Genomic DNA, 13,555 nt, shown 5'->3' with positions numbered 1-13,555 from the left:
TCCACAATCAAAGGGCAATTTAAGTTGTTTTCACTTATTTTAAAACTTCCAGCCTAAAGCAAACTCACCTCAACTCTATTAAAGGAAAACAAAAAAGCAATAGAAAATATTATGTTTCTGCTTCTACGCTGGACAAAGTTTAAAGTTTCAAAAATACATGCTAGAACATATATTTTACGCACACATGCAAAATGCTTGGGGCTGGTGCACTGGGACGACCCAGAGGGATGGAATGGGGAGGGAGGAGGGAGGAGGGTTCAGGATGGGGAACACATGTATACCTGTGGTGGATTCATTTTGATATTTGGCAAAACTAATACAATTATGTAAAGTTTAAAAATAAAATTAAATTTAAAAAAAACACATGTATCATTAAAAACATAATATGGGTGCAACTTTAGCTATCATTCAGTTCAGTTCAGTTCAGTTGCTCAGTTGGGTCCGACTCTTTGAGACCCCATAAACCGCAGCACGCCAGGCCTCCCTGTCCATCACCAACTCCCGGAGTCCACCCAAACCCATGTCCATTGAGTCGGTGATGCCATCCAACCATCTCATCCTCTGTCATCCCCTTCTCTTCCTATCCTCAATCTTTTCCAGCATCAGGGTCTTTTCCAAGAGGTTAGTTCTTCACATTAGGTGGCCAAAGCATTGGAATTTCAGCTTCAGCATCAGTCCTTCCAATGAACACCCTGGAATGATTTCCTTTAGGATGGACTGGTTGATCTCCTTGCAGTCCAAGGGACTCTCAAGAGTCTTCTCCAACACCACAGTTCAAAAGCATCAATTCTTCGGTGCTCAGCTTTCTTTGTAGTCCAACTCTCACATCCATATATGACGATTGGAAAACCCATAGCTTTGACTAGACAGACCTTTGTTGGTAAAGTAATGTCTCTGCTTTTTAGTATGCTATCTAGGTTTGTCAGAGCTTTTCTTCAAAGGAGCAAGCGTCTTTTAATTTCATGGCTGCAATCATCATCTGCAGTGATTTTAGAGCCCCCCCCAAAATAAAGTCTGTCACTGTTTATTGTCTCACCATCTATTTGCCATGAAGTGATGGGACCAGAGGCCATGATCTTAGTTTTCTGAATGTTGCATTTTAAACCAACGTTTTTACTCTCCTCTTTCACTTTCCTCAAGAGGCTTTTTAGTTCTTCTTCACTTTCTCCCATAAGGGTGGTGTCATCTGCATATCTGAGGTAATGGTACCTATCAGTACCATTGTATAATACAAGTATTCAATTGATGAAACATCTTTAGCTCAACTTCACCACTCTGTATTTAACAATGATTTCACAATAGATTTTTTGATACATAACAATTAAATTTTCTCCAGCATGTAACTTTTTTTTGGGATTCACTATGCCTAGTGGCTCAGACAGTAAAGAATCTGCCTGCAATGAAGGAGACCAGGGTTTGATCCCGGGGTCGGGAAGATCCCTTGGAGGAGGAAATGGCAACCCACTCCAGTACTCTGGCCTGGAGAATTCCACGAACAGAGGAGCCTGGTAGGCTACACACACTCCAGGGGGTTGCAAAGAGTCAGACACAACTGAGCACAGGAAACCAAAAAATTCATGTGACTCAATTTATTGCAATATTCGCTGTATTCCTATGGTCTAGAACCAAACCCACATTATCTCCAAGGTATGTCAGTATTTGTAGTAAAATGTAACACTCCTTAGGAACATCTACTATAGGCACCATTACTTCTAGAGGAGGCGTGATTTTTTTCTTTAATTTATAACAGCATATTAAATATATTTTAAAAATACTCTAGATGTTTATCCATACTCACTGAAAGTATAAGTAAGTTAAAGTCTCTCATTTGTGTCCTACTCTTTCAACCTATGGACTATACAGTCCATGGAATTCTCCAGGCCAGAATACTAGAGTGGATGGCCTTTCCCTTCTCCAGAGTATCTTCCCAACCCAGGGATCGAACCCAGGTCTCCCACATTGCAGGCGGATTCTTTACCAGCTGAGCCACCAGGGAAGCCCTAGTACAAGTAAAATTTATTATTATTATTTTTTATTAAAGTATAGTTGATTTACAATGCTATATTAATTTCAGGTGTACAACATAGTGATTCAGTATTTTTACAGATTATATTCCATTTAGAGGAATTATAAAAATAATGGCTATATTCTCTGTGTCATATATTACATCCTTGTAGCTTATTTTATCTCATACATCCCTTTCCCCTATCAGTCCTTCCTCTGACTCCTCTCCCCACTGGTAACCCACTAGTTTGTTCTATGTATCTGAGTTTGTTCCTGCTTTTGTTATATTCATTTATTTTATTTTTTAAATTCCATACATAAGTGAAAACATGCACTTTCAAGTGAGTCTTTCTCTGTCTGACTTACTTTATTAAGCACAATACCCTCTAGATCCATTCATATTGTTGCAAATGGCAAAATTTCATTCCTTTTTATGGCTGAGTAATATTCCATTGTGTGTGTATATGTGTGTGTATACTGCATCTTCTTTATCCACTCACCTGTTGATGGACACATAGTTGCTTCCATATCTTAGCTATTGTGAATAATGCTGTTATGAATGCTGGGGTACACGTATATTTTTAATTAGTATTTTCATTTCTTTCAGATATATATCCAAGAGTAAAATTGCTGGGTCATATAATAGTTCTATCAATTTAATTTTTTGAGGAATCTCCATATTGTTTTACACAGTGCTGTGCCAATTTACATTCCTACCAAGAGTGATCTAGGATTCCCCTTTCTCCACATCCTCGCTAATATTTATTATTTGTGGTATTTTTGATAACAGCCATTTTGAAAGGTGTGAGGTGATAACTCATTGAGGTTTTGATTTGCATTTCCCTGATGCTTAGTGATGTTGAGCATCCTTTTTCATGAGGTACCATGCACTTTCATTAGCAATTCTTTCAGAATAAAACATCTCAGCACTGGGTTGTTAATCAAAGTGTTAAAAATGTTAGTTGCTCAGTTGTATCTGACTCTTTGTGGCCTTATGGACTGCAGCCCGCCAGGCTCCACTGTCCATGGAATTCTCCAGGAAAGAATACTGGAGTGGGTTGCCAATTCCTTCTCCAGGGCTGATGATAGTAGTATCCTAAAGCAGATCTTTAGCCTAGGTCACTTCCCTCATAGCTCAGTCGGTAAAGAATCTGCCTGCAATGCAGGAGACCTGGGTTCAATTCCTGGGTCAGGAAGATCCCCTGGAGAAGGAAATGGCAATCCACTCCAGTATTCTTGCCTGGAAAATCCCATGGACAGAGGGGCTATAGCCCTGGGGTCTTAAGAGTCGGACAATACTTAGTGACTAAACCACCACCACCACCACACTCAGAAGAGGAGAACATCCAACTCCTGGAGTACACTTAAAAATAAGAAAGATGAAGGACTTCTCTGGTGGTCCAATAGTTAAGACTCTGCACTTCCATTGCAGGGGGCACAAGTTCAATCCCTGGTCAGGGAGTAAGGTCCCACATGCTACACAGTGCAGCCAAAAAAAAAAAAAAACAACAGATGTCACCAATACTATAGTCATATATGTGGCATTTTTGTCACTGGCTAAAGTCTTGAGTAAAAACTACCGCCACCAAACAAACGACACACACACAGTCCTACAGAGGTCAAGAGAACTTAATAATCACAGCCCACCTTATCACACACTAAAGAAAGTAGGTCTGATGGAGAGGACATCCACCTCTTTGCAAGGATTCCCAGGATTTCTCTCATGTCACATCTACCTCTGGTAGAAAGGCAAGGTAAACATATTATGTTTCAGAACCAGTTAGAAATTCATTCAAACTCTGCTTCTTGCACTTAATGTTTATTCATTCTTCAAAATATTTATTGAAAACTTGCTGGATAAACATTTGGATATATAGGGCAAAGTGACTCAGTTTCTAAAAAAAAGTTTCTTCATCCGTAAAACAGGGATAATTCCAACCTTTCAGGGTTAGGATAAGCATAAGATGATGCAGGAAAAGCACCTAGCACAGGACATGCTATATAGTACACAGTCAATAAATATTATCTATTAACAGTTCTGCCTCTGAAGATTACCAATAGAATTAAACTTCCTCCTTAATTAAAAAAAAACAAAACTGACATTTATCATGCACTCGCTATATACTAGGCATTGTTTCAAGCATACCACAACCCTATAAGGTGCATAATATTTTCGCCCCTATTTAACAAAAATGAGAAAATCTGGCAGGTCACTTAAACTCTCCCTCACTAAGATCACATAGCTAGGAAGTAATGGAGCCTCAATACAACTAAGCCAGGCATCTGATTTCAAAGTACTCTTTATTATATATATTGCTGCTGCTGCTAAGTCGCTTCAGTCGTGTCTGACTCTGTGCGACCCCATAGACGGCAGCCCAGCAGGCTCCCCCGTCCCTGGGATTCTCCAGGCAAGAACACTTGAATGGGTTGCCATTTCCTTCTCCAGTGCATGAAAGTGAAAAGTGAAAGTGAAGTTGCTCAGTCATGTCCGACTCTTAGCGACCTAGTTGTGCCAATTTTTAAAAGGCAGAAAATTCAGGCAACTTTAAAAAAGTTAAGCCTGAAGATAATTATGTATAAACTTGAACTCTGTTCTTCATTCACGAAAGTATAAGTCCAATCCAGTAGGCAGAAAAAAGTTTATGTTCAATCTAATTACAGCTGCACATCTTTTTTTAATTAATTAATTAATTTTAATTGGAGGCTAATTACTTTACAATATTGTAGTGGTTTTTGCCATACATTGACATGAATCAGTCACGGGTGCACATGTGTCCCCCATCCTGAACCCCCCTCCCACCTCCCTCCCCATCCCACCTCTCAGGGTCATCCCAGTGCACCAGCCCTGAGCACCCTGTCTCATGCATCAAACCTGGACTGGCGATCTATTTCACATTTGGTAATATACACATTTCAATGCTAGACTCTCAAATCATCCCATCCTTGCCTTCTCCCACAGAGTCCAAAAGTCTGTTCTTTACATCTGTGTCTCTTTTGCTGTCTTGCATACAGGGTCATCGTTACCATCTTCCTAAACTCCATATATATGTGTTAATATACTGTATTGGTGCTTTTCTTTCTGACTTAATTCACTCTGTATAATAGGCTCCAGTTTCATCTACCTCATTCTTTTTAATAGCTGAGTAATATTCCATTGTGTATATGTACCACAGCTTTCTTATCCATTTGTCTGCCAATGGACATCTAGGTTCCTTCCATGTCCTAGCTATTGACAGCTGCACATCGTTGTTGAGCTGCTTAATTTTTCTGTAACTTATTAGGAAAAAGGGTGTTAACAACTGTCCTTTATTTCACTTTTAAGTACTACTATTACTAATAGATGTGAAATGCATGAGACCTTCCTAACACATGCGAATGAGGGGAAGAACCAAGCTGTACTATAGGATGTTTGCAAAAATATACCAAAAAAGTAAAAAACCATGACTCCAGCCAATCATGCTAAATTCTAACTAAAAATATAACTCATTTCTAGCTTGAATATTTTCAGTATAGAAATGGCTCCTGGCAAAGTACGATACTTGAAAACACCGCATCCTCCAAGGTCAAACAATTTCTTTCCAATCTTGATTACATTATTAGATTGATCAGTAAGCCCTTTCTTCACAGGTCTAAAGTAAATTTCAGTGGGAACCTACTCAAATTGATCACAAACATCGCATAAATGGAATCTGAATTAACAAGTTTTTATCATGCTGCTGCTAAGTAGCTTCAGTTGTGTCTGACTCTGTGCGACCCCAGAGATGGCAGCCCACCAGGCTCCCCCAACCCTGGGATTCTCCAGGCAAGAACACTGGAGTGGGTTGCCATTTCCTTCTCCAATGCAGGAAAGTGAAAAGTGAAAGTGAATTCGCTCAGTCCTGTCTGACTCTTAGCGACCCCATGGACTGCAGCCTACCAGGCTCCTCCATCCACGGGATTTTCCAGGCAAGAGTACTGGAGTGGGGTGCCATTTCCTTCTGCGAGTTTTTATCATAAATAGACTTAAAACATTATATCCAGGGACAGATTAGAAAAACAAATTCAGTTCAGTTCAGTCACTCAGTTGTGCCCAACTCTTTACAATCCCATGGACTGTAGCACGCCAGGCTTCCCTGTCCATCACCAACTCCCAGAGCTTGCTCAAACTCATGTCTCATCAAGTCGGTGATGCCATCCAATCATCTCATCCTCTGTCATACCCTTCTCCTCCTGCCTTCAATCTTTCCCGGGATCAGAGTCTTTTCCAATGAAGAGTCAGTTCTTCACATCAGTTGGCCAAAGTATTGGAGTTTCAGCTTCAACATCAGTCCTTTCAATGAATATTCAGGACTGATTTCCTTTAGGATTGACTGGTTGGATCTCCTTGCTATCCAAGGGACTCTCAAGAGTCTTCTCCAACACCACAGTTGAAAAGCATCAATTCTTCAGCACGCAGCTTTCTCTATAGTCCAACTCTTACATCCATACGTGACGACTGGAAAAACCATAGCTTTGACTAGATGGATCTTTGTTGGCAAAGTAATGTCTCTGCTTTTTAATATGCTGTCTAAGCTGGTCATAGCTTTTCTTCCAAGGAGCAAGCTTGGAGAAGAAGCAAGCTTCCAAGGAGCAAGCTTGGAAGAAGTTTCTTGCAAGGAGCAACCAAGGAGAAAGACAAATTATCTAGCTCTAAATATTCCATAGAAATAAGCTTCTCTCTGCTTTGACAATTCAACATTCCAATGAAAGCCTCTAGAAGGGAGTAGCTTTCTAGATAAGGAAAGCTGCCATTAATTTAATGCAAAGCTGGTGCCAACAGAGACTGTCGCAAAACTCACAATATCACCAATACAGAGGGAAGCGGGGAAGAAGCACCTAGCCTTGCCATCCATGTGTTGGCTTCCACCAAACTGAACTTGGTTTTTCCATATAGGCTCTGGAAAGCAGGGAGGAAAACTAGAAACTGGACTATAATGGCTATTTTGAGCACCAGCAATTCTGCAACACTTTCTCTTGTTTTATATATTTTAATAGCTTAGTAGCTCATTTGCATAGTCAAAATATAAGTGAATTACACAAAATTAAAATATGAACTTTCTGCACAGTCAAGTGGAAAAACCCACAAGTCCCCAGAACTATCAAACATTTTGAAAATAATATGGATAGTTGGGGGAAAATGTATATGAAATAAACTCCCACATACACATATAAAACATACCAAAATTATAATGAGAATTCACCTAACGTTGAAATTACTCATTCAGCATAATTATTTAAAACCAGTATTTAAAAGGTTTTTAATTAATAAATTTAGTACACGTCTAAGACCATCTTATCTGCCTCTTGAGAAACCTATATGCAGGTCAGGAAGCAACAGTTAGAACTGGACACGGAACAACAGACTGGTTCCAAATAGGAAAAGGAGTACGTCAAGGCTGTATATTGTCACCCTGCTTATTTAACTTATATGCAGAGTACATCATGAAAAATGCTGGGCTGGACGAAGCACAAGCCAGAATCAAGATTGCTGGGAGAAATATCAATAACTTCAGATGTGCATATGACACCACCCTTATGGCAGAAAATGAAGAGGAACTAAAAAGCCTCTTGATGAAAGAGGAGAGTGAAAAAGTTGGCTTAAAGCTAAGATCATGGCATCTGGTCCTATCACTTCATGGCAAATAGATGGGGAAACAGTGGAAACAGTGTCAGATTTTATTTTGGGGGGCTCCAAAATCACTGCAGATGGTAACTGCAGCCATGAAATTAAAAGACGCTTACTCCTTGGAAGGAAAGTTATGACCAACCTAGACAGCATATTAAAAAGCAGAGACATTACTTTGCCAACAAAGGTCCGTCTAATCAAGGCTATGGTTTTTCCAGTTGCCATGTATGGATGTGAGAGTTGGACTATAAAGAAAGCTGAGTGCCGAAGAATTGATGCTTTTGAACTGTGGTGTTGGAGAAGACTCTTGAGAGTCCCTTGGACTGCAAGGAGATCCAAGCAGTCCATCTAAAGATCAGTCCTGGGTGTTCAATGGAAGGACTGATGCTGAAGCTGAAACTCCAATACTTTGGCCACCTCATGCGAAGAGTTGACTCACGGAAAAGACTGATGCTGGGAGGAATTGGGGCAGGAGAGGAAGGGGACGACAGAGGATGAGATGGCTGGATGGCATCACCAACTCGATAGACATGAGTTTGGGTAAACTCCGGGACTTGGTGATGGGCAGGGAGGCCTGGCGTGCTGCAATTCATGGGACTGCAAAGAGTCGGACATGACTGAACAACTGAACTGAACTGAACATCTTGCTAAAAAACAGATTCTTTGGTAATCTTTGGGAAACAAGTTGGAAAAAAGTAAAATTCAGGATCTAAGTCTGCCTTCTATTGATTTTTTGTAGATATTACTTCAGAAACCATATTCCCAGCCCATTTTAAAAATAGCAGATATAGCTAAAACAAAATAAATAGTTCAAACACACAAAAGGATACTGGTTAACACTTTAAAAGCAAGTAACAAATTTTCCTCTTCTCTATCATCTTATTAGAAGATGATCCAACCTACCTAATAAGACTAATTTCCAAGAATATTAACATTAAATATAAAACAGACAAGTATGCTACATTTGATATTAGTTATGTAACAATGTTTTTACTGTGGCAAACTAGGATACATTAATGCCATTGTGAGTTTTGGTTTATTTAATAAATCTTGATTTTTAAAACAATTTTATGTTGTGGCTAATTATTCAATAGATGAATGCAGACAACTAAAACAGCAGTTATTGTACTTCAGTAAAATTTAAAATTCAATGAATTTATGCAAATACCCACAACCCTTTCTTTTCTGAAATTGCAAGAGTAAGATTAAGATATGAAAACTTCTATTAGAATTAATGATTGTAATTTAAATTGAAATTGAACAAGAAATTAAATACATCTTTCAAGTTAAAAAAATTCTAGCATGTTTAATGGTTATTTGTAATTCAAATCAGGGTACAATTGCAATCCTTGGTTTGCAGTACTAACTAGGACATTGAAGCCTGAAGGTGTTGTTTTATTAAGAGTTAACAGGCAAAGTTATGTTAAAGTCTTAAAAATTTCACTTATTCTGACTTATGCTTTAACAATCCTAAATCTGGGCGGAGGGACACATTTCATTAGAAAAATCTCTGTAACTTGCCTACTAGTGATTATCCAGTAGCATGTAATTCACAAAAAGTCTACGAGGCACCTGTATTCAACAAGTTATGCTTTACAGTAACTTCCTATATAGATTCTTAATGAACACTCTTCAAAAAAATTAGTCCAAATATGATATTATACATGTTTCAATGCCATTCTCCCAAATCATCCCATCCAAATAAATTTATATTTGGCTTAAAAAATTAAAATTCATTTTTCAAAATCAAAGTGAGAGATGAAAAAATATAGAGAAATGCTGAACTTAAGATGCAAGTATAAATATCTTAATTTTATTCCTATTAATAAAAATGTAAATTCAATATTAAATATAATAGAGAAGATAATGGTTCTCATTAAGCTAAAGGGCTTTTTTTCATTTTATCCTCCAAATTAACAAATACAATGCATTTTCTTCTCACAACAGAAAAATAAATTTTAATTTCTTATATGAACTTATTAAAAAAATTTTAAGAGGACAAATTTAAGGCATTTTTCTTTCAGTTTCATTCTATCAACATTCCAAAATATATAGAGTTCCTTTAGAAACACCAAAATGAAGAAACAATTAGAAAATTTGTATGAAAGAAAAAAAATGCTTAAGAAAAGGGGTATGTTTTCATTTTTTAAGCAGAAGTTTGCCTACTGTGTTGGCCTATTAAATGATTATCAGCAAATAACATTTAGAGCATAAACACAGAAGTGTTACAGATTCATTGAAATTATTAATTCTTAACAAAATAAATCTAAACCATGATTTGGAACACTGAATTGACTAGACAGCAACACAACTATGAAAAATAGACAAAGCAACTCTATTTCCACTGTATTCTGGCACACAGTATACACTTTGTCTCTGAAGTATCCATTAGAGCGTTGTATTAATAAGAGCCTTTACGTGAACTGCCATTTGGGAAAGCAGATTTGCCCACAGACCAGTAATCTGTGAATAAATTTATTTATTCGTTTACTCAGCAAATATTTCCTGAGTGCCTACTTTTCACCAGATATTTTCTTATGCACTGTAATGCAAAAAGATGGGTTCCCTGCCCTCATCAAATAACCACACAAATCAACGTAAAAATGGCAAATGGAACAAAGAAGATATACAAGGCAATAAGATAACAGGTAACTGAGGATCTGCTGTGATCTGGGGATTCAGGAAGGCTTTTCTAAGGTGGAGGATGGGAGGCCTGAGATCTGAAAGATGAGCAGGACTTAACTGGGTGAAGAAAAAGTGCAAAGGCTCAAGGGGCAGGGTAAACAGGACTGAAAGAAGGCCAGTGGAGTTGGTGCTAGCAATGAGGTTTACCGCATAGGCAACAGCCAAACTTTCAAGGGTCTTATAGGCTATTTTGAGGACTTTTTCCTCAAAACAGTGAGAAATCATTAAAATTTTTAAATTGGTGGGGGGATGGTGAGTGAGAAGTGAAAGGGTAGGATCAGAAGAGAATCATTCTTAAGAAGTTCATTCTGACTACAGTTTTATGAATACAACAAAGATGCTATAATTATCGTGACCTTGACTGAAAATTTATTTTGACCCTTGACATAGGAGAAAAAGAAGAAGCAGAGTACATAAAATTTAGCTTTTCTAAACCCAACCACCACTTCTCAAACTTTTCCACTGATGTACCCATAATTGCTAAATGGAGTACACTCATAACCCTGGGAGGTCTGGGAAATGCAGCTTTAAACAGCCTGCTGCAAGCTTAAGATTCCTGTTAAGCCTCTGGTCTCATCTTTAAAATCCTTCAATTTTGCTTTCTATAGCATGAATATAATATCTGTTTGTTTTAATGTAAAAATAATGTTCTACAATACTTAGCAAAAATCAACTCTTTGGCTTCTTTTGATCATTTGACTTCCACAACCATAGTAACATACCATTTTGGGGAGCACGGGCCTATGCTACATATGAAAACCGAATTCACTCACTGAATGCTAAGACTACACCGGCTGTTCTTCAGCCAGACACTAAAATATGACAAACTTATAAAACATAAAACTTTAGATTCCATTTTTTTCCCAAATTACTTACCCTCCCTCGCCCCCACCTTTAAATCATTACAAATGATCCATCCTTCTAGGACTCTTTGTAGAAGTTAGTACTTCAGCTTTCACAATAAACCTTAAATGTGAGGGAATTCACAGAGAAAGCTAAAAGTAGTCCTAATCAGAGGTCACTCTGCTATAAATGAAAATGATAATTTATCATTGTTTTAAGAACAATGTCAACATTTAAAAGCCTATCTTCATTCTTCATGTAAGGATTTGGATCAGTAAATTTCTAAATATCCAACAACATAATGTTAATGATGTAATTAATCTTCAAAATAACTCATTTTAACATTATTTCCAAATTATTCCTGAGAAACAGATTTGAAACAGCTGTACCAATTCAATACACATTCTTTGTGGGCTTATTTTTGGCAGCCAAAGTTTTATAATGTGGTATTTATTTAAACTCAGGACACGATGAGAGTTTTATTGTCTTTGTGAAATGCAGATTTGTTCTTGTACTTTTGTGCCACCTACTCATGCTCCTCCCTCACTTTCCCTCTACTGCCCACCTTTCTCCTTCAACCAGACAAACCTAGACACAAACCCTCTGGTTAATCACCCTATCTCAACTCTACAGTCTCCTGATGTGCTTCTACATTTAGAATACATCCCTCTTAGAATATACCTTAATTAAATAAACTGCTTAAACAGTTGCAAAAACCCCAGCTACCTCATAGATTCTTTCCTGACTTACTAAAATCATCATCTTCTCTTTCCACTCGTGCTTGTATGCACATTCAAACTCTTAAAATTTACCAAATGTACTAATTGGGACCTATCTCTGTCTTGGCAAAAGTCTGTCAATGTCACTGCCATCCCTTACAGAGACTAATTTCTTCAAAGCAGGGAATTATTTTAAATCCATCCATTAAAGAACCTTCCACGCTGAAATACTGAGTAAATAATATGTAAGTACTGAATATATCTACATAAATATACTATTTTTCCTACTGTGCACTATGAGTGTTACCTTAAGGAGCGAATGTTAATGACACTATAAATAAAATGTTTCTTGTGAACTCAACTCTATATATCTATATATCTTATATCTATATAAGGTAAACTTCCTCTTTGTATAAAATGACAAGAATTTCTGTTCCCAAAATGCCAAATCCAAAGCAGGTAACTGTTGGTTACTACCTAGTCACATTGCAATTGGGGAAAAAAAATTAATTTTTCAAATAGAGGTGATAGCACCAATTTGGTCATTGAACATATTTTTTCCCCTTATGGTGTATACTTTTCAAATTCCTGTCAGAAAATTATTTCTGATCTCTCTCTCAAGACAGTTAACTCAAAATTTTGACATTTTCCTGATTAAGATAAATTTCAACTTCAGGTCTGGTCCTATGAGGGGGAAAAGAAATTACTAAAGAGCGTTGTACCTGTCGAAACTGCTTTCTGTTACCAGGCACATTTTCCCTTAGAGCATTTACACTTTTATACTAAATAGAGCTTATTTCATCACTGCATTTTCCTCTTTTTTAGAGCTGTATACAAAACGCTGGCTTTATCTATGTTTTAAGACCTAAAATAATGTATTTCATTTTCTATCCTCAAGAAGGCTGAGTCATCAGACAGAAATTAGAAGTCAGTGAATGCTTCTTAAAGAAAATGGTTTATAGTAAACAGGAAAGACCAGAGCAGTTAATTGTGGGATGGTTTAAGAGGCTATCTTAAAAATATAGACTATTTTAGGAATCACAATAACACAAGAGTGGATGAAACTAAGTCACAGAGAACATAAGAGAAGATCAGCAAAGTGGGGCCTGTTGGTTGACTCTGAAAACAATAATCCATTTTATTTGATCCAGAAAAGGATTAAAGATCACTGGGAAAATGTCATAAAGGGAGCTGGTCCAGGAAAATAACTTTATCTTAGTCATACGGATATTATGAAAGAATTTCAAAAGTCAGAAAAGGTGTGATAAAAAAACTGGAATCATTGGGTGTGACATGGATAAGGAAAATGAGTAATAAAACTAGTAATAGGGGTCCTAACTTGTTTAGGGGTTTTTGTTATATTTCAGAGGGCAAAAAAAGTAGACTCAAGCAACTGCAGATTATGAAATATTTCCAGGCACTGCAAGTGAACAGACAGGAGCTGAGAAATAATGTACTTTAGAGTAATAGACTAAGCAAAAATTAGAAACAGTTACTGTACTGACCTACTTTTGTACCTTTTTCCAATAACTGCTTTGTTTTTATTTACTGTAAAAAAGGATTTGGTTTTAAAATTTTGTCAAAACTACAAGAGGACTGAATGCAATTTCCAACTGAAAAAGGTTAGTTTCAAACAATGTGTATTTGATTTTCTCAAAAA

At 37.2% G+C, this 13,555-nt stretch overlaps 1 protein-coding gene across 5 annotated transcripts in view; it reads right to left on the bottom strand.

Moving 5' to 3' along the window:
* CNKSR2 (connector enhancer of kinase suppressor of Ras 2) overlaps positions 1-13,555 on the bottom strand; it is a 284,401-nt gene that overhangs the window by 266,931 nt on the left and 3,915 nt on the right. The window lies entirely within an intron of this gene.

Source organism: Bubalus bubalis, chromosome X (genome assembly GCF_019923935.1).
Source record: "Bubalus bubalis isolate 160015118507 breed Murrah chromosome X, NDDB_SH_1, whole genome shotgun sequence".
NCBI classification, from domain to species: Eukaryota; Metazoa; Chordata; class Mammalia; order Artiodactyla; family Bovidae; genus Bubalus; species Bubalus bubalis.
Note: the sequence above shows the minus strand (reverse complement) of the source record. Positions and strands in the feature narration are given on the sequence as shown.